Raw genomic sequence first — 26302 nt, 5'->3', positions numbered from 1 at the left:
GAAACTGCTACAAATTCGTCGAGCAATTGACCGCGCCGCTTCAACTGTCAACACAACTGGCACTGATAAGAGTATCCTACGACTTCCACATCGTTGGCAACGGGTTATACAAAATGCTTGTGACTACTTTGAAGGTCAGTAAAACTTTGAAACACGTATCTATTTTGTACGAGCTATAAATAAATAGTTGCCACTGTGTATATATTACGAAAAATTGTAGGTCCTGAGAAAAACAAGGAAAATAGGTGGATTAAAAGGAGAAATGAAGACCTATACAAAAATACAGAAAAGATCACAGATACAATGAGGAAGAGACGGCTAAAATTTTATGGACATTTAAAAAGAATGGAAGAAACACGTATTACAAAGAAAATTTTTAATTACGTTAGTAAGCTGAAAAACACTGTAGGATGGATAGAAGCAGTAAAGAAAGACGCCAACAAAATAGGTGTTACAGAAGAAATAATACGTGACAGGAATAACTTTAGGCTACTTATAGAAAACGCAAACTATGAAGAAGATGCGCCAAAACCTCGACCCAAGAGAGTATTGACAGATGAGCAGGGACGAGCAGTTGGCGAGAAAATGAAGAAGTACTGGGAAGAACGGAAGAAAAAGAAAAACCATAAGTCTTAAGTTGTATGCGGTCCATAGCTGGCCAAATTCATAATAAAAAAAATAAAAAAAATACTGTATGTATTTGAAAATACCAGCCATTGTCTATCCCAACGTTTATTAGAGTATCCTCTAAAAAACTGAAGTAAATCTGTCAAGAACTTCCCGAGATTTTTGGTAACAACGTTAAACTGCGAGTTGTCTTTATACAAGTATGGTAGTATAGGTTATAATATACAAATAGCATTTTCGGTCAACATCATAACAAAATATCTGCTATTTTTATGTATTTAAAGCTCAAAAATCATTAAATTTCGATATTTGGTCACGTGATCGAAAATGCTTTGTTATTACCTGAAGCTCTGGTGACGTCAGTAAGATGGAGCCATATGTGTATCATAGGAGTGTTATCCGAAGCTACTAGCGTTTTTCCTTACTTTTCTGCAAACAGTTTAGTTACTTAGAGATGGAAAAGCAATTTACAACGTTTAAGTAACAATGAAAAGGAATAGCGCATCTGGAACTGGCTTATTAACTCGGACCATGCTCAAAAAGTTTTCCATGGCAGCTTCTGAACGCCTGCGCAATAAGACGTGGTGGACACTATCTCTTTCAGAAGATAATTCTGACTATTAATTGTTGTGGTTGTTGCCGGAACTATTACTGTTTTCCAGGTACCTATTTTCTCAATTTTCAAATTTTCAGAGAGCATAATAACACTCTTGGGGAACTGCAGAGCATCACCGTGTTTCCCTTCAACAGCTTTACACATCGTAATAATTCTGCTTCTCCTGGTCATTAATTTAAACCGCCGCTAAATTATATCTGTAAAATATGCAGTTGAAGCAGTAGAACCTTCAAGCATATGTTGTTCTAATGCTTACTTAACTGCTGCTGAACCACTATGATTTAAAAGTTCTTAAGCCGGAGCAACTTTCATTTTATCGTAATGTCCTGGTCTTATTATGCTTCCTCATAGATACCAAGTAATGTTCAATTTTTCTCTTTCACAAAATAATACAGGTTTACAACAGTTTCAATGGACACAGTTGGAAGTGACAAATTATTGTTTTCAACGACTTGTTTGGGAAGAATAGTGTGGTCGGAATTTGTTAAATGGTTTCTCAGAGTCTTCGGAATAAGAGCAACATCAGACATGAAATGCCGTTTAACACCATCCTTGTGATTCATCTCTAATTTACCACGAGTAAAACTAAGCTAGCAAATTAAAATAGATATAAAGTGTGATACGATATAAAATTTAAAGCTCTTACATAACTGTATTACTAATGAAGTAAACTTTCGAAGACAGAAGCATTAAGCGAAAAGACCAGGAAGGAAGCAAAAACAATAAACTTTCTCCGAAGGATGATCGGTCTTGCTAACACTGTATTAGAAGTCCAGCACGCTACCTATTACAGTACGAGCGACAACGTGCCTTAAAATGATAGTCATAGAAACAAACACACCTAGTGATCACTATCTCATTTGGTCTATCTCGTTTAAATCTCCATGAGCGAGTTGCAGCCACATTTTATGTATCTTCTCATTCTATGGAACACTAAAAAACAAATTTACAGGAGTTTGTACAGACATATTAGTGCGATGTGCTACTACACACCGTTTGTAGTCATTTTTCCGAAACGTAAATTCCAAAACCGTGACTGAGCTTTAAGATAGTAGCAGTAGGAGCAGTATGCTATCCGGTAACGTCACAAGCATTGCTTGACTCAGATGGAACATTTCACGGGGCTTTCAAATTATTTGAGTTTCATTTCCGGCTCTTTCCTTTTTTTTCTTTTTTTTTAATCTCGAAATTTATAAGGGAAAAAGCATATAATGAGCATAAAATGACATAATTAATGATATAAGACGATTTCCAGAAAGCACTCAAAAGCATTCACACAATTTAGTGCGTCTTATAGATACTGGAATACTCTCTTTTAAATTCTGAAGGTGGCAGGGGTAAAATACGGGGAGCGAAAGGCTATTTACAATTTGTACAGAAACCAGAGGGCAGTTATAAGAGTCGAGGGGCATGAAAGGGAAGCAGTGGTTGGGAAAGGAGTGAGACAGGGTTGTAGCCTCTCCCCGATGTTATTCAATCTGTATATTGAGCAAGCAGTAAAGGAAACAAAAGAAAAATTCGGAGTAGGTATTAAAATTCATGCAGAAGAAGTAAAAACTTTGAGGTTCGCCGATGACATTGTAATTCTGTCAGAGACAGCAAAGGACTTGGAAGAGCAGTTGAACGGAATGAACAGTGTCTTGAAAGGAGGATATACGATGAACATCAACAAAAGCAAAACAAGGATAATGGAATGTAGTCGAATTAAATCGGGTGATGCTGAGGGAATTAGATTAGGAAATGAGACACTTAAAGTAGCAAAGGAGTTTTGCTATTTAGGGAGTAAAATAACCGATGATGGTCGAAGTAGAGAGGATATAAAATGTAGACTGGCAATGGCAAGGAAATCGTTTCTGAAGAAGAGAAATTTGTTAACATCGAGTATAGATTTAAGTGTCAGGAAGTCGTTTCTGAAAGCATTTGTATGGAGTGTAGCCATGTATGGAAGTGAAACATGGACGATAACTAGTTTGGACAAGAAGATAATAGAAGCTTTCGAAATGTGGTGCTACAGAAGAATGCTGAAGATAAGGTGGGTAGATCACGTAACTAATGAGGAGGTATTGAATAGGATTGGTGAGAAGAGAAGTTTGTGGCACAACTTGGGGGATCGGTTGGTAGGACATGTTTTGAGGCATCAAGGGATCACAAATTTAGCATTGGAGGGCAGCGTGGAGGGTAAAAATCGTAGAGGGAGACCAAGAGGTGAATACACTAAGCAGATTCAGAAGGATGTAGGTTGCAGTAGGTACTGGGAGATGAAGAAGCTTGCACAGGAAAGAGTAGCATGGAGAGCTGCATCAACCAGTCTCAGGACTGAAGACCACAACAACAACATAGATACAATTCGTGCTATGCGAATCTCAGTGCCCTGCAACAACTAGTAAACTGAGTTTTGAGTTAACGTGGTAGCAGAGATGATCTCATTGTCTCCGCATTCGCCGTCTCATTTTCTAAGTAGAACATCTTACAAATTTACATATACGGCGGAAAATTTTATTTATTGCAGCTTTCGTTTCTGCTTACGCAGCTTATTCTCTCTCGGTTTTAAACGCAATTAAAGTTACTGTAGTACTTCCGAGAACGCAGTTTCAAAGTGAACAAATACGGAGATATGGTAACACGTGGAGCGTTAACTTGAACACAGACCAGGGAGAATTAATATAAGCTCCTAAGAATTTAAAAAAAAATATTCGATAGAAATTTAGTTTAATTTTCAAGAAAGTCTCCAACAGAATATTTAATTTATCTTATATCTATTTCTCCGAATTTTTGGTTGAGAAACACGAAGAATACTAACTAATGGAACTTTTCTTCTGTTTCTTTAGGTAATAGAAATACTGAGTCTTTTTCTGATAGTGACTGTTGTTTTGAAAATGCGAATGAAAATATCTACTTTTTCTTCCTGCCCTTTGTAATCTTCATATAGACAGTACCTCAACTGTCAGCCTGCTCTGAATCTCTTGCTCTCGGTACAACTTTATATTGTTTGTAACTAGTTTTGCTACATTTGCTCTTACGGAATAATGTGGATAGTACGTTAAGCTGTACCATTCCACCTTCCTGTTGCATGAGGTTTAAAAAGTACCAGAGAGGAGAATCAGCATCATCATAAACGGAGTATAATTTACGCGGCAGAATGTCGGACGACGGCAGAAGTTAAGAGATTCTGAAATGTAGACCGGCTACACCAAGAAAAGTTTTACTGAAAAATATATTAATATCACATATTAAACTAAGGGTTAGGAACTCTCTTCTGAAATCATTAGTCTGAAATGTAGCCTTGTATCGAATTAAAAGGATGATAAACAGTACAGACATGAAGAGAGTGGAGGCCCTTGAAATGTAGTGTTGCAAGAGAATGCTGAAGATTAGATAGGTCGTTCGGGTAATTAATGGAGAGGTACTGAATCGAATTTTGAGAGGGAAGAGCTGTATGCTCCTCTTGACTAAATGAGGAGTTGGTAAGGGTACATCCTGAGCTACCAAGGAATAGCGACTTCTAAGAGGGAAGGACTGTTGGTCGGAGGGATGGAAGGGGCGTTAGAATGTAGGGGGTGTCCAAAACAGCAAGGACATTCAATGAGACTAAGGTGCGGTACTTATGGATACATGAAAGACTTGTCCTGGATAACTAGAACGGTCAATTGTATCGATCCAGTCTTCAGACCGAGGATTAAAATAGCAGCAATATAAAGACAGGAATTGAACCAGCCACAGCCCGAACATGAATGACGCTCCTCGGATGTTTACATGCCAGTGATTTTAAGAGCGATTCATACTAGGCTCCACCTGAACAAAACAGAATTCAAAGCGACGTCACCCTCAAATGGAGGTGTCAAGACACAAAGGAAGTGAAGACATTAACTTCCTGCGGGCATTGTTTTGTATCAATGCGACAAGCTGAAAATTTGTGTCGGACTGGGTTTCGAACCCATGTCTCCTGGTTACTAAACAAATGTGTTGACGCCTACACAATCCACACACAGCGATCACGACAACCGCACCTCATGTCAGATCTAAATTCTCTACTTATACCGCACGCTACTGATATAGTGCTCTGCTCACTACCCTCGTTACGCGCCGCATCTAGTCGATTCCCGTACAAGTTCGAACTTGGTTTGCCTCTGCACCGAAGGGATGTCTGGCCGTCTTCGCCTTACTTATATATTTGTGATGTTTGTTACGTCGAACAGGTTCGAAAGAACATACACCACATATATAAATAGAGGTGTGTTCACACTAGAAGCAATGTCAACACGACGTCATTTTGTCTATTCCAGTACCGACCGGTGAAATTGAGGTTGTGAGATGGCACCTGTGACAGAGAAATTCGGAATATGGTATCAGAATTAAGGAATTAGCAATATATGACACGAATTATATACGGAAAAATGGAAAACTGGTAGAATCCGCCCTGGAGGTCGATCAGTTTGGGTTTCCCAGAAATGTAGGAACACGTGAGGAAATAGTGACCGTACAATTTATCTTAGAAGATACGTTAAAGAAAAACAAATCTACATTTACAGCGCTTGTATACTTAGAGGAAACTTTTGATAATGCCAACTGGAACACACTCTTTGGAATTCTCAAGGTAGCATGGGGAAAATACGTGGAGCGACAGGTTATTTGCAAGGTGTCCAGAAATCAGATGGCATTTATCAGAGTCGAAGAGCGTGAAAGGGAACTACTGGTTGAAGACAAACTGAGACAAGGTTGTAACCTAATCTTGATGTAATTCAATCTGTGCACTGAATAAGCAGTAAAGGAAGCCAGAGAAAAATTTGGAAAACGAGAGGAAACAAAATCTTTGACGTTTGCCGATGACGATGTAATTCCACGAAAGACAGCAAAGGACATGGAAGAGCAGTTGAACGGAATGGACAGCGTCTTCATAGGGCGCTTAAGATTAACATTAACTAAAGCAAAAAAAAGTGGATAATGGAAAGTAGACGAATTAAATAAGGCGATGCCGAGGGAATTAGATTAAGAAATGAGGTGCCAAAAATCCTTGATATGTTTTGCTACTTGAGCAGCAAAATAACCGATGGATATAAAATCTAAATTAACAATGACAAGAAAAGCGTTTCTGAAGAAAACTAATTTGTTCATAAAGGATATAAATTTGAATGTTAGGAAGTCTTTTCTGAAGGTGTTATTCTGGAGAGTAGCCTTGCACGGAAGAGATGCAGTTCAGACAGGAAGAGAATATAAAATATAAGCTTTTGAAATGTGGTCCGACAGAAGAACGCTGAAGGCTAGATGGACAGATTTAGTTAATTACATGGAAGTACTGGATGAAATTTTGGACAAAAAATATTTCTGGTACAACCTGAGTAAAATAAGGGGTAGGTTGATTGGACGCATTCTGAGGCATCGAAGATCTTCAGTTCAGTACTGGAAGAAATAATACGCGTGTGTGCATATGGGAGGAGAGGGGGAGAAGAATTGCAATTGTGGACGAAGACAAAGAGACTAACACAGAAGCCAAATTCAGGTGGATGTAGGTTGCAGTAGTTATTTGAATATGAAAGAGCTCTCATAGGATAGGTAGCGTGGAGATCTGAATCAAACTAATCTTCAGACTGAAGATCACAACAACGAATTTATTAATGGCTAAAGCGAAATTCATAACGGATATTCTTGCTAAGTGTGTTTGGTAAATTTATAATATTTCTGAGTCGTGAAATAATTTTCAAAATTAAAATTTGCTTCCATACATTAAAGAATATTTAGAAAGCAATACATAGACACCTTTTATCTTATCCACCGCGTGTTGTTTACGTTCGAGGTAATAAATGTCAAATAATTTTATCCGCTTTCACTGCTAAAAAACGTATCTAATGAAAATTGTTTCGTCTATCTACGTTTTATATTTATGCAAACCTATACTTTTTCCTTGGCGGCTATTGTACGACCTAAATCTTCCTCGCTTTCTGACATTTGATCCTTTTTGTGGAATAAACGTTCATAGTCATGGGTGACTGGAATTCGAGAGTAGGAAAAGGAAGAGAAGGAAACGTAATAGGTAAATATGGATTGGGGCTAAGAAATGAGAGAGGAAGCCGCCTGGTAGAATTTTGTACAGAGCACAACTTAATCATAGCTAACACTTGGTTCAATAATTATAAAAGAAGGTTGTATACATGGCAGAATCCCTGAGATACTAGAAGGTATCAGATAGTTATATAATGGTAAGACAGAGATTTAGGAACCAGGTTTTAAATTGTAAGACATTTCCAGGGGCAGATGTGGACTATGACCACAATCTATTGGTTGTGAACTGTAGATTAAAACCGAAGAAACTGCAAAAAAGTGGGAATTTAAGGAGATGGGACCTGGATAAACTGAAAGAACAAGAGGTTGTACAGAGTTTCAGGGAGGGCATAAGGGAACAATTGACAGGAATGGGGGAAAGAAATACAGTAGATGAAGAATGCGTAGCTTTGAGGAATGAAGTAGTGAAGACAGCAGGGGATCAAGTAGGTAAAAAGACGAGGGCTAGTAGAAATCCTTGGGTAACAGAAGAGATACTGAATTTAATTGATGAAAGGAGAAAATACAAAAATTCAGTAAATGAAGCAGGCAAAAAGGAATGCAAACGTCTCAGAAATGAGATCGACAGAAAGTGCAAAATGGCTAAGCAGGGATGGCTAGAGGGCAAATGTAAGGATGTAGAGGCTTATCTCAAAAGGGGTAAGATAGATACTGCCTAAAGGAAAATTAAAGAGACCTTTTGAGAGAAGAGAACCACTTGTATGAATATCAAGAAGTCAGATGGAAACCCAGTTCTAAGCAAAGAAGGGAAAGCAAAAGGTGGAAGAAGTATATAGACGGTCTATACAGGGGCGATGTTCTTGAGGACAATATTATGGAAATGGAAGAGAATGTAGACGAAAATGAAATGGGAGATATGATACTGAGTGAAGAGTTTGACAGAGCACTGAAAGACCTAAGTCGAAACAAGGCCCCGGGAGTAGACAACATTCAGTTAGAACTACTGACAGCCTTGGGAGAGCAAGTCCTGACAAAATTCTTCCATCTGGTGAGCAAGATGTATGAGACAGGCGAAATTCCCTTGGACTTCAAGGAGAATATAATAATTCCAATCCCGAAGAAAGCAAGTATCGACATATGTGAAAATTATCGAACTATCAGTTTAATAAGTCACAGCTGCAAAATACTAACGCGAAGTCTTCACAGACGAATGGAAAAACTGGTAGAAGCCGACCTCGGGGAAGATCAGTTTGGATCCCGTGGAAATGTTGGAACATGTGAGGCAATACTGACCCTACGACTTATCTTACAAGGAAGATTAAGGAATGGCAAACCTACGTTTCTAGCATTTGTAGAGTTAGAGAAAGCTTTTGACAATGTTGACTGGAATACTCTCTTTCAAATTCTGAAAGTGGCAGGGGTAAAATACAGGGAGCGAAAAGCTATTTACAATTTGTACAGAAAGCAGATTGCAGTTATAAGAGTCGAGAGACATGAAAGGAAAGCAATGGATGGGATGGGAGTGAGACAGGGTTGTAGCCTCTCCCCGTTGCTATTCAATCTGTATATTGAGCAAGCAGTAAAGGAAACAAAAGAAAAGTTCCGAGTAGGTATTAAAATCCATGGAGAAGAAATAAAAACTTTGAGGTTCGCCGATGACATTGTAATTCTGTCAGAGACAGCAAAGGACTTGGAAGAACAGTTGAACGGAATGGACAGTGTCTTGAAAGGAGGGTATAAGATGAACATCAACAAAAGCAAAACGAGGATAATGGAATGTAGTCGAGTTAAATCGGTTGATGCTGAGGGAATGAGACACTTAAAGTAGTAAAGGAGTTTTGCAGTTTGGGAGCAAAATAACTGATGATGGTTGAAGTAGAGAGGATATAAAATGTAGACTGGCAATGGCAAGGAAAGCATTTCTGAAGAAGAGAAATTTGTTAACATCGAGTATAGGTTTAAGTGTCAGGACGTCGTTTCTGAAAGTATTTGTATGGAGTGTAGCCATGTATGGAAGTGAAACATGGACGATAAATAGTTTGGACAAGAAGAGAATAGAAGCTTTCGAAATGTGGTGCTACAGAAGAATGTTGAAGATTAGATGGGTAGATCACATAACTAATGAGGAGGTATTGAATAGAATTGGGGAGAAGAGGAGCTTGTGGCACAACTTGACCAGAAGAAGGGATCGGTCGGTAGGACATGTTCGGAGGCATCATGGGATCACCAATTTAGTATTAGAGGGCAGCGTGGAGGGTAAAAATCGTAGAGGGAGACCAAGAGATGAATACACTAAGCAGATTCAGAAGGATGTAGGTTGCAGTAGGTACTGGGAGATGAAGAATCTTGCACAGGATAGAGTAGCATGGAGAGCTGCATCAAACCAGTGTGAGGACTGAAGACCACAAGAACAAGAACAACAACAACAGTGAAAAAAAAAACGAGCTCACAAGGAAACTCTTGAACTTGTATTCTTATGTATCTCGTATATAAAACAAAATAGTGTCACCGCATATATGTGTTTAGACCACTGAAGATGTCTTTCAAATAATAAAGGCGAAATGCGTACAGTACATATAATTCATTTCATTCATAGGTAATAACACGAATCCAGAGTAATAATTACTAACATAATTTGTTTAAATGTGTCACGAAAACAAACATTGAAGGAAAAGACTAAGAGGACACAAAGCCCGAAATCTTCTGCTGTAGCATGAGCAGATGCGCAGAGAACTTGCGATGTTAGCAGATGCCGTCATGGCTAGAACTATCTCCACGAGAATTGTTCACGTTGACGTTCCACTTCGACCCGTTCCGTTGTCGGTCTGATTATATTCTACCATGTCAGGCGCATTGTGAAATGTTTTGACGCTGCGTTCCGTGACGTTCAGTATGAATCTGGCTCCAGTCCTTTTATGTGTCTCGACATTTTGACCTTGCCCCGGAGCATTGCTTCAACAGTGGAACATGAAACAATGAGCTTCAAGGGAACGGTTTCCAAAAGAGGCTGTGCCAGTTACTGAAGGAGAGGTGTCTGGCGGACAAGAGAGCTAACAGTTAACGCTTTGTTCCGCGAGTGCCTTGGAGCAGTGGCAGCACGGAGCGGAGGGGACGCTGCGGGTGCAGGTAGATGGGGGAGGTCCTGTGGGGGTGGCTAATCCGCCCAAGGCGGCAGGACAGCAGGGACGGAAGGACGGCGAGACGGAAGGGTGGCTTTTAGAGCGCCGCCACCCCCGCCTCCGCCGCCTCCGCCGCCTCCGCCGCCCCCGCCTCACAGCGCCAATTAAAGCCGATCCTCCTGCCGAGGCGCCGGGCACACAGGCACGGCGAAAACCCGGAGATTACTGCCTCAGCAAGCCGCGGCTCAGCCTCGTTAGCTCTAGAGCTTGTCGTTTAAGCTTTATCCTGCCCGGCGCGCCCACACATGTCGAGAGTAAGCTCGCAGACGAGTTCCGGAGCTCTCGACTACCTCAGCGAGACATTATACCAGTACTGCACGCACGATAATTGCCACCCGCTGCAGAACGTCAGCAGTTACTGAAACGTAAGACGGTCGCTAAGACCGCGGAGACGAGCGACTGGGGAGCCGAAAGGAGGCGTGGCGCCTTTGAAGTGCGCCGCGAAGCGTTGCTGGGGCATCAAATTTTCGGCGCAGCTTTGAGCACAACCGAGACCGTACACTCGCAACGCCCTCTGGTATTTATCAACGTCGCAGGCACTGGACAGGAAAAGGCACTCAGCGAAATGGCAGACTTCATTTTCCAGCCACTAGGTGTGCTAGATTCGTCGCCGTTGCGCTGACTGAGTTGCTTAGAGCTTTGTGGCTACAGTCAACCGACGTGGACACCGATTTACGTGAACTGGAATAATTCGGTTATTCCAAAAGTCTACTTATCCACATTTTCAGTCTAATTCGATTCATTCGCGAGTCATGGCGCTAGTCAACTGGGAGCAGTACAACTGCCGTTCTTCATCCGAGACAGCTTATAAAATATGTAAGTTTTATGTAGACCCATTCCTGGAACATATTCGTGTCCTCTATACCTACCGCCACCTTGATCCCCCTCATCCCCTGGTTGCTCCTCTGCTCTCCAACCCCCACCCTCTGCCGCGCCTTCACCGTTGTGTCTTCTGTCTTAGCAGAAGAGCCAACACCGTGTTACGAGTGGAGGCCGAAATGCACGCGTGTTAGCTCACGCAGGCTGGCGTGAGGAGGGAAGAACTATACTGACGTGAGGTCTGGAACATGACAAGGAATGAGAATTCAGAAAGCGGACGTAATTAGTTTGATACTTAACTTTAATCCATTAATGATGAACGTCGTTCTTGACGCTACATGGTTCACAATATTATCTCTTCAGAATACATTCTTGAAGATAGCAATTATAGTAACCGAATATTGCGCTTTGCTAGGTCGTAGCAAATGACGTAGCTGAATGCTATGCTAAACTGTCTTCTCTGCAAATGAGAGCGTATCTAGACACTGAACCATCGCTAGCAAAGTCGGCTGTACAACTGGGGCGAGTGCTAGGGAGCCTCTCTAGACTAGACCTGCCGTGTGGCGGCGCTCGGTCTGCAATCACTGATAGTGGCGACACGCGGGTCCGATGTATACTAACGGACCGCGGCCCATTTAAAGGCTACCACCTAGCAAGTGTGGTGTCTGGCGGTGACACCACAGTATGCCCCCTACCCTCCACCTCTACACCCTTCATCTCCTTTCTCAAGGTGGCTTCTGTCGACTCCCCCTCCCAGATGATGCCATCTCTCCCTCCATTTATTCCTCCTATGAACGCTGATGCTCACCTGCCTCTCCCTTCCTCTGTCCTTTTCCCGGGCTCCCTCTCCCTCTCATCCTGTTTTTTCTACCCTCTCTCTGCGTCTCTTTTTTCCCCGAGTCCTTTTGCTGCACCCTCAACTGCCTTCTCGTGTCCGCCCAGCCCCCCCTTTTTTTCTATGTCCCCTCACTTCATCGGCTCCCCCTTTTTTTCCTTTCCTCTCCTCCCCCCTCTTTCCCCTTCATCGCTCCGGCTCCCCCCCCCCCCCTCCCCCGTCTGCCACCGTGTCGCCTCAACAGTGCTGTTTTGAGTGAGTGTTCAGTGTTGCGTGTCCCCTGTCAGTGTTGTGAACAGGCGCGATACTGTTGCTTCTTGTGTTTTTATCTCGTGTGAACAGAAACCAGACTGCCGCCGTGTTTTTCAATTGTGCATGTCTCCTTCCTGTGCGTCTTCATCCGCATCGTCAACGCCGCGTTTTCGCATTTTAAGTTCCGCAACTTTCCGCCATTTTACTCTTATTAACAATGTCACCGTTTTATCGCCTTTTTATATTGTTTGTTCTCTCACCATTGTTTGTTTAATTTTTCTCTCGGCTGTAGAGCAGCTTAATAAGCTGTGGTCAGCCCGCCCCTCGCTGGTGGGGGGAGGGGGGGGGGGGAAATCGAAAATCACTTTACTACTCGAGGAGGTGGATCGCTTACTACAGCACATGTAAATAATATTAGTTCAGTTTAATAAAAGTTTTTATTACGTACGGCCCAGTCTCATTAATGTGACCACCTGTCAGAAGTATGGATAGCCACCTTTTGCAGGGCGCACTGCTGCGGGTTGTGCAGAGATGCGTCGATGAGGTATTCGAAGATACCGACAGGGATATCCAGCCATGCAGATTCCAGGGCCCTGGCCAGCTCCGCTAGGTTCAGGATTCACGGCGCGAACAGCTCGACCGAGTTGGTCAAATATTCTCGACTGGGTATAAATTCGGGGAGTGCGGTGGCCAGGGGAGAACGGTAAACTCTTCAAGGTGTTCCTAGAATCACGCACGTACAGTGCGGGCAGTGTGACACGTTGCATTGTCCTGCTGGTCGATGCCATCGCACTGAGCAAAAATAGACTGCATACATACTTATGTTGATCCGTGGCACTCGTAGAAAAGCCTTGCGCGAGCGGATGACATAGCAGTAAACCTTTCGGAAGGCGAGGTAGTGGTGCAGTCGGCAAGGCTCAGCGGAGGAGCGCCTCTGAGGATGTCCAGCTCAGTCCTGGACGACGCGTCAGGAACAGAAGAGTTTCTTGGACCACAACCTCATATACCAAAAGGATGGTACCTTTCAGAATGACAAGATCATCCAGGGAATGCCGCGAAAACATTCCCCAGACCATAACGCTCCCTCCTCTCGCCTGCACCCTTCCGACTATTTTCGCAGCGTGTTTGTTTTCAGGCGTTTCAGGGAATACACGTCAACACGATCTGTCAGATTGAGGGTAAAACGTTATACATGTGAACAGGCCACCCGTCGCCAGGCAGTGAACGTCCAATTGCCGTTTTGTAGCCGGTAGCGGTGGCCGAGCGGTTCTAGGCGCTTGAGTCCGGAACCGCGCGACTGCTACGGTCGCAGTTTCGAATCCTACCTCGGGAATGGATGTGTGGTATGTCCTTAGGTTAGTTAGGTTTAAGAAGTTCCAAAATCAAGGGGGCTGATGACCTCAGATGTTAAGTGCCATAGTGCTCAGAGCCATTTGATCCATTTTTTGCCGTGTTGGCCTTGGTCACTGATAAACAGCAGTCAGCTTGGCTTCATGAACAAGACGCCTGTTGCCGGAACCCATTTGCAGCGACTCTTGCTGATCGGTTTTGATGAGACACTGTTGTTATCCGCATGGTTCATCCGGGTGACCGGATGCTCAACACTTGTATGTCTATTCGCCTGTACACATCTCCGCAGATTTCGTTCACCCTTGTCATTTATGGATCAAAAATGGTTCAAATGGCTCTGAGCACTATGGGACTTAACATTTGAGGTCATCAGTCTCCTAGAACTTAGAACCACTTAAGCCTAACTAACCTAAGGACATCACACACATCCATGCCCGAGGCAGGATTCGAACCTGCTTCTGTAGCAAAACTTAGAACCACTTAAGCCTAACTAACCTAAGGACATCACACACATCCATGCCCGAGGCAGGATTCGAACCTGCTACCGTAGCAGCCGGACTGAAGCGCCTAGAGCCAAAGCGGCCAAAGCGGCCGGCGTCGTTTATGGACAGTGGGGTATCCCTTTTACCTACCTCGGCGCCAGCTTTAGGTAGTGCCGTTTTGCTATGCTCTCTACTTTAACCACGTCACCACGTGTACATTTTACAAAATTTGTGGTTTAATGTTTCTACCCTTGACGCAAAAGCCAATGGTCACGGCCATTTGGACGTCATATAAATAGCTCCGTTTCCGCATTACCTCACTGATGGCAGTGTTTTCTACGTCCCCCCGACACTTTACTGGTGCTGCCACCAGCCGTCTGTGAGTGGTTATTGCACGTTGACGTCGAAAACAGGTGGTGGTCAAACAATGGAAAATCCGGGATGGAGTGTAACAACATTATGAAAAGGATAGTTGCTACTCATCATATAGCAGAAATGCTGAGTCGCAGATAGGCACAACAAAAGGCTGTCAAAAAGTGAGCTTCAGGCTGACTAGGTCATCGTCTGCTGAAACTAGCCAGAGACTGTGGTCATGTGTGTGTGAGTTGCGTTTGCGTGACTGTGTGTGTATATGCTGTCCATTTTCGACGAAGGCCTAGGCGGCCGAAAGCTCACTTTCTGACGGTCTTTCTGTTGTGCCTATCTGCGACACAGCATCTCCGCTATAGGTGGTTCAAAAATGGCTCTGAGCAGTATGGGACTTAACATCTCAGGTCATTAGTCCCCTAGAACTTAGAAGTGCTTAAACCTAACTAACCTAAGGACATTACACACACCCATGCCCGAGGCAGGATTCGAACCTGCGACCATAGCGGTCGCGCGGTTCCAGACTTATAGGTGGTGGTCATATTAACGTGCAGAATATTTAACTTGCTTGCAATTCATGTCCACATGAATGACACTATATTTTTAGTACCGTCGCAGAACACAATAAACACTGTTTATTACTTCGAACGATACTGGATAACACTCAAATATCACATTCATTTAACTATAAGCATTGGTACATAGTTCTTATGATGTCGTCAGTCATACGACCACAGTGCCGCTTGAGAGATCAATCCGCCGGATGCGGTTCTCTCGATAAACGGAACAGAAGAACGCCTGTGCTAGCCAAAGAGTTCACAGCCAGTCGCTGTACTTATGCTCGCCGCTAGGCCACTTCATGTGTAGCAGGGGAGTAGTGCAGTTGTGCCAGTCTACAGTTCGTAGCCACGCTCAGTGGTCAGCCAGCGCCGACGTTAGTCATCGTCTGCAGCTCAGTCATCGCTGCCATCAAGTCTTTGTAGCTTCGTTCCAAGTTAGTCTTCAAATTCACCGGATTCGACATTCAAGATTACGAGAGATTAATTCGTCACTGCAAGATTTGTGACTTGTAAATTGTGTCAAGCTACAGACTCTTAGTCTAGTCGCATCTTCTGTAATTGTCAACCAACTGATAATGGACTAAAGCAAAGTTAAGTAATAAATACTTACTTATTTTGTACTCCTGCTAATTAATTGTGTTTTCCTGTTGTAGCTACCAACCAGACTTGGCGTAGTAGAACCCACGTTTCCACCTTCTTGGCCACCTCAGATTTGCCACTTCATGTTGATGGACTCGATTATGGTGGAAGATCGAGAGCCATCAGTTCTGATTACAGATTCTCAGCCGGATCTGAGCAACGTCGGTGCTGCTGTCCGACTGTGCTATCAAAGAATGGGCGAGCGGCGCTGAGCTCTGATGTAAGTACATTGGTTCAAATGGTTCTGAGCAGTATGGGACTTCACATCCTTGGTCATCAGTCCCCTAGAACTTAGAACTACGTAAACCTAACTAACCTAGAGACATCATACACATCCATGCCCGAGGCAGGACTCGAACCTGCGACCGTAGCGGTCATGCGGTTCCAGACTGAAGCGCCTAGAACCGCACGGCCACACCGGCCGGCTGACGTAAGGAGACTTCCAACAGCAGGGACGTCCCGAATGTCTTGAGGACGTTTCTTGTTCAACCGTCTCTTATTCGTGATTGCGTCTGGCAGCGACTGTCTTTAGCTTGTGTCTCCGTTCTGAGGTGACAACTTAAAACTGGGACCTCAAATTTCAGACGACGCCACAATAAGCATTGTTGTTGTTGTTGTTGTGGTCTACAGTCCTGAGACTGGTTTGATGCAGCTCTCCATGCTACTCTATCCTGTGCAAGCTTCTTCATCTCCCAGTACCTACTGCAGCCTACATCCTTCTGAATCTACGTAGTGTATTCATCTCTTGGTCTCCCTCTACGATTTTTACCCTCCACGCTGCCCTCCAGTACTAAATTGGTGATCCCTTGATGCATCAGAACATGTCCTACCAACCGATCCCTTCTTCTACTCAAGTTGTGCCACAAACTCCTCTTCTCCCCAATTCTATTCAATACCTCCTCATTAGTTATGTGATCTACCCATCTAATCTTCAGCATTCTTCTGTAGCACCACATTTCGAAAGCTTCTATTCTCTTCTTGTCCAAACTATTTATCGTCCATGTTTCACTTCCATACATGGCTACACTCCATACAAATACTTTCAGAAACGACTTCCTGACACTTAAGTCTATACTCGACGTTAACAAATTTCTATTCTTCAGAAACGATTTCGTCGCCATTGCCAGTCTACATTTTATATCCTCTCTACTTCGACCATCATCAGTTATTTTGCACCCCAAATAGCAAAAATCCTTTACTACTGTAAGTGTCTCATTTCCTAATCTAATTCCCTCAGCATCGCCCGACGTAATTCGACTACATTCCATTATCCTCGTTTTGCTTTTGTTGATGTTCATCTTATATCCTCCTTTCAAGACACTGTTCATTCCGTTCAACTGCTCTTCCAAGTCCTTTGCTGTCTCTGACAGAATTACAATGTCATCGGCGAACCTCAAAGTTTTTATTTCTTCTCCATGGACTTTAATACCTACTCCGAATTTTTCTTTTGTTTCCTTTACTGCTTGCTCAATATACAGATTGAATAACATCGGGGAGAGGCTACAACCCTGTCTTACTCCCTTCCCAACAACTGCTTCCCTTTCATGTCCCTCGACTCTTATAACTGCCATCTGCTTTCTGTACAAATTGTAAATAGCCTTTCGCTCCCTGAATTTTACCCCTGTCACCTTTAGAATTTGAAAGAGAGTATTCCAGTCAACATTGTCAAAAGCTTTCTCTAAGTCTACAAATGCTAGAAACCTAGGTTTGCCTTTTCTTAATTTATTTTCTAAGATAAGTCATAAGGTCAGTATTGCCTCACGTGTTCCAAAATTTCTACGGAATCCAAACTGATCTTCCCCGAGGTCGGCTTCTGCCAGTTTTTCCATTCGTCTGTAAAGAATTCGTGTTAGTATTTTGCATGGTTTTAATGTATTAAAATATGTATATGTTATTTTAATTATTAAAATGACTATTATGCCTTAAGGATCTTATAGAAACTGCCTCTTATTTTTTGACAGTAAGAAGGAATAACCTCGATAAGTTCTTGGACGTGCATCGGGAAAGGATACACTGAGGCGGAGGAGGAGAAGGAGATGATCGTTTAACGTCCCGTAGACAAAGAGGTTATTATAGACGGAGCGCAAGCTCGGATTAGGGAAGGATGGGGAAGGAAATCGGCCGTGCCCTTTCAAAGGAACCATCCCGGCATTTGCCTGAAGCGATTTAGAGAAATCACGGAAAACCTAATTCGGGATGGCCCGATGCGTGTTTGAACCGTCGTCCTCCCGAATGCGAGTCCAGTGTGCTAAAAGCTGCGCCACCACGCTCGGTGGTACGATGAAGTAGGCGGTGTTGTGAGGAGTGATGGCAAGATTGGTGGACTGGAATGTGCAGCAAAGTGTGTGGTGGCAGGAACGGAATTTGAGATAAGGGTGTGTAAGCGGAAGATAGTGTGGGAAAGGACGAGCGAACTCTGCTGCGACGCAGCATAGGGATGAATGTCGTATATCTAATAAGAAGGATCACTGTTGGGAGAGTTATTGTTGCTTGGGAGCGGCGCGCTCTGGATGTTGCGGCAGGAGAGAATATTTGGAGTGTGTGGGCTAGTAGAAATCCTTGGGTAACAGAAGAGATACTGAATTTAATTGATGAAAGGAGAAAATACAAAAATGCAGCAAGTGAAGCAGGGGAAAAGGAATACAAACGTCTCAAATATCAGATCAACAGGAAGTGCAAAATGGCTAAACAGGGATGGCTAGAGGACAAATGTAAGGATGTAGAGGTTTATCTCATGAGGGTAAGATAGATACTGCCTACAGGAAAATTAAAGAGACCTTTGGAGAAAAGAGAACCACTTGTATGAATATCAGGAGCTCAGATGGAAACCCAGTTCTAATCAAAGAAGGGAAAGTAGAAAGGTGGAAGGAGTATATAGATGGTCTATGCAGGGGCGATGATCTTGAGGACAATATTCTGGAAATGGAACAGGATGTAGATGAAATGGGAGATACGATACTGCGTGAAGCGTTTGACAGAGCACTGAAAGACCTGAGTCGAAACAAGGCCAGTCCTGACAAAACTCTACCATCTGGTGAGCAACATCTATGATACAGGCGAAATACCCTCACACTTCAAGAAGAATATAATAATTCCAATACCAAAGAAAGCACGTGTTGACAGATGTGAAAATTACCGGACTATCAGTTTAATAAGCCACAGCTGCAAAATACTAACGCGAATTCTGTACAGACGAATGGAAAAACTGGTAGAAGCCGACCTCGGGGAAGATCAGTTTGGATTCCGTAGAAATGTTGGAACACGTGAGGCAATACTGACCCAACGACTTTTCTTAGAAGAAAGATTAAGGAAAGGCAAACCTACGTTTCTAGCATTTGTAGACTTAGAGAAAGCTTTTGACAATGTTGACTGGAATACTCTCTTTCAAATTCTAAAGGTGGCAGGGGTAAAATACAGGGAGCGAAAGGCTATTTACAATTTGTACAGAAAGCAGTTGGCAGTTATAAGAGTGGTTGCGAAGGGAGTGAGACAGGGTTGTAGCCTCTCCCAGCTATTCAATCTGTATATTGAGCAAGCAGTAAAGGAAACGAAAGAAAAGTTCGGAGTTGGTATTAGAATCCATGGAGAAGAAATAAAAACTTGGAGGTTCGCCGATGACATTGTAATTCTGTGAGAGACAGCAAAGGACTTGGGAAGAGCAGTTGAACGGAATGGACAGTGTCTTGAAAGGAGGGTATAAGATGAACATCAACAAAAGCAAAACGAGGATAATGGAATGTAGTCGAATTAAGTGGGGTGATGCTGCGGGAATGAGATTAGGAAATGAGACACTTAAAGTAGTTAAGGAGTTTTGCTATTTGGGGAGCAAAATAACTGCTGATGGTCGAAGTAGAGAGGATATAAAATGTAGACTGGCAATGGCAAGGAAAGCGTTTTTGAAGAAGAGAAATTTGTTAACATCGAGTATAGATTTAAGTGTCAGGAAGTCGTTTCTGAAAGTATTTGTATGGAGTGTAGCCATGTATGGAAGTGAAATATGGACGATAAATAGTTTGGACAAGAAGAGAATAGAAGCTTTCGAAATGTGGTGCTACAGAAGAATGCTGAAGATTAGATGGGCAGATCACGTAACTAATGAGGAGGTATTGCATAGAATTGGGGAGAACAGGAGTTTGTGGCACAGCCTGACTAGAAGCAGGGATCGGTTGGTAGGACATGTTCTGAGGCATCGAGGGATCACCAATTTAGTACTGGATGGCAGCGTGGAGGATAAAAATCGTAGAGGGAGACCAAGAGATGAGTACACTAAGCAGATTCAGAAGGAGGTAGGTTGCAGTAGGTACTGGGAGATGAAGAAGCCTGCACAGGATAGAGTAGCATGGAGAGCTGCATAAAACCAGTCTCAGGATTGAAGACAACAACAACAACGTGTAAAATCGATTGGAATGCGTTGGCATTGGCTCTCTAGCACGCCAGCGTTGGTTACTGTGTGGAAACCATAGCATTGTCGGAGCCAAGTTCGAGCACAGGTAGTGCCGCAGCAAGCGACTCTGATCGCGAATTAATTTACCCGTTTGTGCAACGGGCGACGGCGCGTACGCGCATCAGGCAGCGAGCACACAGCAGGCAGAGATGCGCCCTCCTTGGCCGTGTCACGTCAGGACGGTCTGCAGAGTGGGACAAAGCTGTCTGAACAGCGGCATTAAACCAGTTTCACATTCAGTCTTACATCATAAGCACGTTTAGGACGTAAACACTGGCTAACGTCTGCCGAAGAACTACGTTGCGTGCTCAGACTAGCTTTTCTGTTTTCCTCTGGCCAGGTTTCTAGAGACAATATGTTTGATTTCGATTTCAATCGCGGACTTACAGTATTTCTCAGTGTGCATTCTTTGTGTAACCGCAGCTAGCTAGAAGTCTGTGTCGTTTACCGAACTCTCAATATATACCAAACTTGTAGGCACTCCGACAAGCAGGATACAGGAAGACGTCCTGCCAGTTTGAGGATGCAGCACGTTGTATTGGCTGAATTTGCATTCCGTGGTTCTAATCGTAGTATTCACTCATAAGATTGATGGTGGTGATATGTGGTGGAGAATTTGGTTTCGACTACTTAAAGAACAAGTTAATGTCGACTATATTGTGAAGATTTTGTCTGTTAAAGCGCCTAGAAGATATTCGGGAGAGTAGTAATCAGTTTTGCTGCAGGATGCTTCCACTTGTAGCTGTTTCTCGTAGATGTTCAGAGACAGGAATATTCAACATCTAGAGCTAAAAGAGATCCCATTATTAATGCCAACATTCCCACACTGAATCTCTGAACTGAATGGAAGAAAACTACAATACCTGGAACGTAATGAAAAACCCTCTCCTATGGAGTTGACAGCGATTCAGATCACATTAGTAAGAAATTGTCTGTTATCTCTTAATTCTAAAGCGTATAATACGAACAGTAGTAGATATGACGAGCACTTCGTCTTTGCCGTGAAGGCCCATGGGATGTCTAGGGCCAGCGTGTTATCCTCCGCCTTGCGGCGTCAAGCAGATGCGGTAAGGAGGGGCGTGCCGTCAACACACCGCTCTCTCAGCCGATTTACAAGTTTTCCATACTCAGTCAAGTAGCTCCTCGATTGGCGGTCCTCCAACCAAGGAAAATCCCTGGCAGCACCGGGAATCTAACCCAGGTCCTTCGCACGGTAGCCATCTACGCTTAGCTGGTAGTAGATTATTATAACTACACTACTGGCCATTAAATTTGCTACACCACGAAGATGACGTGCTACAGACGCGAAATTTAACTGACAGGAAGAAGATGCTGTGATATGCAAATCATTAGCTTTTCAGATCCTTCACACAAGATCGACGCCTGTGGCGACACCTACAATGTGCTGACATGAGGAAAGTTTCCAACCGATTTCTCTTACACAAACAGCAGTTGACCGGCGTTGCCGGGTGAAACGTTGTAATGCCTCGTGTACGGAGGAGAAATGCGTACCACCACGTTTCCGACTTTGATAAAGGTCGGATCGTAGCCTATCGCAATTGCAGTTTATCGTATTGCGACACTGCTGATCGAGTTGATCGAGATCCAATGACTGTTAGCACAATATGGACTCCGCGGTTTCAGGAGGGTAATACGGAACGCGTGCTTGGTCCTAACGGCCTCGTATCACTATCAGTCAAAATGACAGGCATCTTATCCGCATGGCTGTAACGGATCGTGTAGCCACTTCTCGATCCCTGGGTCGACAGATGGGGACATTTGCAAGACAACAATAATCTACACGAACAGTTCAACGACGTTTGCAGCAGCATGGACTATCAGCTCGGAGACCGTGGCTACGGTTACCCTTGACGCTGCATCACAGACAGGAGCGTGTGCGATGGTGTACTCAATGACGAACCTGGTTGCACGAATGGCAAAACATATTTTTGGATGAATCCAAATTCTGTTTACAGCTTCATGATGGTCGCATCCGTGTTTGGCGACATTCATGATGGTCGCATCCATGTTTGGCGACATCGCGGTGAACGCACATTGGAAGCGTGTATTCGTCATCGCCATACTGGCGTATCACCCGGCATGATGGAATGGGGTGTCTTTGGTTACACGTCTCGGTCACCTCTTGATCGCATTGACGGCACTTTGAACAGTGGACGTTACATATCAGATGTGTTACGCCCCGTGGCTCTAACCTTCATTCGATCCCTACGAAACCCTACATTTCAGCAGGATAGTGCACGACCGCATGTTGCAGGTCGTGTACGGGCCTTTCTGGATACAGAAAATGTTCGACTGCTGCCCTGGCCAGCACAATCTCCGGATCTCTCTCCAATTGAAAACGTCTGGTCAATGGTGGCCGAGCAACTGGCTTGTCACAATTCGCCAGTCACTACTCTTGATGAACTGTGGCATCGTGTTGAAGCTGCATGGGCAACTGTACCTGTACACGCCATCCAAGCTCTGTTTGACTCAATGCCCAGGCATATCAAGGCCGTTATTGCGGCCAGAGGTGGTTGTTCTGGGTACTGATTTCTCAGGATCTATGCACCCAAATTGGGTGAAAATGTAATCACATGTCAGTTCTAGTATCATATATTTGTCCAATGAATACCCGTTTATCATTCGCATTTCTTCGTGGTGTAGCAATTTTAATGGGCAGTAGTGTAAAATTTCTCACAATCTGCAAATGTGAATTGGACCAGGATTACATTTGTACGTTGGATGGAGCTCCCTCTCTGGGCAAAACATAGCATACTCCACGATCAGGTTCAAGGCTTCTGCTTCTACGGAGTATAGGTACATTTAGGGTGAAAAAAGGCTATGAGCTCTTTGACGTATTCTTCCGTGGCTATCAGTTCTACAATGTTTCCCGCTGAATGTTTGAATAATTACTAAAGTTCTGCAGATATTCTAGAACGATATTTTCTTTTGTTGACAGGTAGTGAACACTGGTTAAAGTCTCTAGTCCTCTGCTCCGCATGATGTAGCTGTAGTGCATAGTGCGGATATTACCACGAGAGTGTGCTTCTGGTTTATACGACGTAGTGTTACTCGATGCCTCCATATGTGTACTCGTCGGCGTCGGGTTTGTACAGCGTTGGTTGTCCGCTTGTTGGGCCAATAAACTGATGGCTCAACTTCACTCTATTTTTGCAGGTAAGAGTGCGTCATTTAAAGGGTTTTTCATTTTTCATAACAACGTCCAAGCATAATCTGAATAAGATTTATATGCAATGCATGTTCTGTACGATGAAAACTTTTAATCACGACTCTGAAACTGTGCTTAAAGTTGATACTAGCTTAGCAAGTCTGCGAATAAATATTAATTTTACGCAGTTGCATTCAATACTGTTGCTGTTGTTTTTTTTTTGTTGTTGGTGAGGTCTTCAGTCCCTTGAATGGTTTCATGCAGCTCTACATGCTCCAAACATCCACTTGAGCATACTTACTGTTGTCTAGTCTTGGTCTGCCGCTACACATTTTCCCTCCACACTTCCGTCCTAGCCACACTGACCATTGCCTAGTATATCCGAATGTCTCCCAACAAACAGTCCATGTGTGTGTGGTCTTCAGTCCAGAGACTGGTTTGATGCAGCTCTCCATGCTACTCTATCCTGTGCAAGCTTCTTCATCTCCCAGTACCCACTGCAACCTACATCCTTCTGAATCTGTTTAGTGCGTTCATCTCTTGGTCTCCCTCTACGATTTTTACCCTCCACGCTGCCTACCAATACTAAACTGGTGTTCCCTTGATGCCTCAGAATAAGCCCTACCAACTGATCACTTCTTCTAGTCACGTTTTGCCGCAAATTTCTCTTCTCTCCAATTCTATTTAATACCTCCTCATTAGTTATGTGATCTACCCATCTAATCTTCAGCATTCTTCTGTAACACTACATTTCGAAAGCTTCTATTCTCTTCTTGTCCAAACTATTTAGCGTCCACGTTTCACTTCCATACATGGCTACACTCCATACAAATACTCTCAGAAACGACTTCCTGACACTTAAATCTATACTCGATGTTAACAAATTTCTCTCCTTCAGAAACGCTTTCCTTACCATTGCTAGTCTACATTTTATATCCTCTCTACTTCGACCATCATCAGTTATCTTGCTCCCCAAATAGCAAAACTCATTTACTACTTTAAGCGACTCATTTCCTAATCTAATTCCCGCAGCATCACCCGATTTAATTCGACTACTTTCCATTATCCTCCTTTCAAAACACTGTCCATACCTTTCAGCTGCTCTTCCAGGTCCTTTGCTGTTTGTGACAGAATTACAACGCCATCGGCGAACCTCAAAGTTTTTATTTCTTCTCCATGGATTTTAATTCCTACTCCGAATTTTTCTTTTGTTTCCTTTCCTGCTTGGTCAAATCGATATTAATGAAAAAAAAATGAAATCTATTCAACACATTAAAGCCGCAGAATATCCGTATTAATGTCCTTCGGTAAGAAAAATATCATAGCTTTTTAAAGAGAATGTGAAAAAAATAGGTACACTAGTTCAAAAATATTTATCTTTGGAGCCACCAGAAACAGTGGGTAAGCCGTCAGTTTGCTGCCTCAAATGCCGTAGCGTGCTGAGCGTGCCGTGTTACTTTTGGCCATCAGAACGCTCGCTTGTGAAGAGTGGAAGTCTTTTTGCACGATGTAGGCAGAATCATCGAGTCTGGACACGTGCAGCTGCTGGTATCGCTGCAGGGAATGCGTGAGTGAAAGCGCGTTGATTTAATTTGCGGGAGGGTAGCTCTGCATTTCTGCAGCCGTGCGCACCCGCCGCTCCATTGAAGTGAAGCGGTGCACAAATCCCGCAGGTCATCGGAATCAGTTTTGTGAAACGCGGAATGGAAATCATTTTTCACTGACAACGGAAGCAGTCTGTTATCGCTGTGTATATCACTAATTAATATGTCGCTCTGCGTATTTGCTGAAAAAAGTCGCGGGAGAGTGGCGTTTTGAAGTAACTGTAAATTGACGTCGGCCAGTGTATTCCGCATGTACTGTCTGTTCTGCGTTTACACTGACGAAAGGGCGTCAGTGTCGTCCTAACCGCCGTCTGCTTCACGTCTGCTGTGCAGCGAGGTACCTTAATTTAAGTATTAACTGTATTTTTTTTGCTTGTCGCTTCTTCTTCCGTGTGTTTTTGCTTTTACGAAGCTTTATTTGTCGAGCGCTATTAATAGTGTTCCATAGATTTCGTGTTGAATACAGTCAGAGAGAGTCCCTTTAGTCAACTATAGTGCCAGTAGTGCTAGTGTTTGTTTTTAATATAGTCCAGAGACAGGTAGTGCTATTTTCATTGTTTTCTACAAGAAGTGGCTAGCATTCACAGTTTAGTCAATAGTCAGCCGCCTTTAGTGAATTAGCAGTCTAGTTAAAAGTTGATTAACTCTCTTCAGTAAATTGATTTCTTAGGATGGATAGGATGTGTGACTGCTGTGTACGGACGCAGGAGGAGCTGGCCACTGTTCGCGAACAGCTGAACGTGTTGATGGCCGCGGTCAGCCGTCTCCAGGCTGCTGCCTCGGAGTGTAGCGGCAGTGGGGAGTCTGGTGCGTCGCAAGGTACACCCCAGGTGTTACATGCTTCACCCACTGTCCCTGCTGTCGAGACATCTTCGCGGGTACCGGGCGCGGTTGGGCCACCCTCTCCCCAAGGGGAGTGGCGGGTTCAGCGGCGTTCGCGGCGCACGAGGCGGGGGGGTCAATGTGGAGGCTGGCCGTGTGGCATCGCCCGCTCTGCCTGTGAGTAGACATGTGGCTGCTCCTTCAGCAAGGTCCGAGCAGGCACACGGGGGGAGGGGTTTATTAGTTATTGGGAGCTCCAACGTTAGGCGGGTGATGGAGCCCCTTAGGGAAATACCGAAAAGGTCGGGGAAGAAGGCCAGTGTTCACTCTGTCTGCTTGCCGCGGGGTCTCATCCGAGATGTGGAGGAGGCCCTACCGGCGGCGATAGAGAGCACTGGGTGCACCCGACTGCAAATTGTTGCTCATGTCGGCACCAATGACTCCTGCCGTCTGGGTTCAGAGGTCATCCTCAGTTCGTACAAGCGGTTGGCGGAATTGGTGAAGGCGGAAAGCCTCGCTCGCGGTGTGGCATCAGATCTAA

Source organism: Schistocerca serialis, chromosome 5, assembly GCF_023864345.2.
Source record: "Schistocerca serialis cubense isolate TAMUIC-IGC-003099 chromosome 5, iqSchSeri2.2, whole genome shotgun sequence".
In the NCBI taxonomy this organism is placed as follows: Eukaryota; Metazoa; Arthropoda; class Insecta; order Orthoptera; family Acrididae; genus Schistocerca; species Schistocerca serialis.
This window is presented reverse-complemented; position numbering follows the sequence as displayed.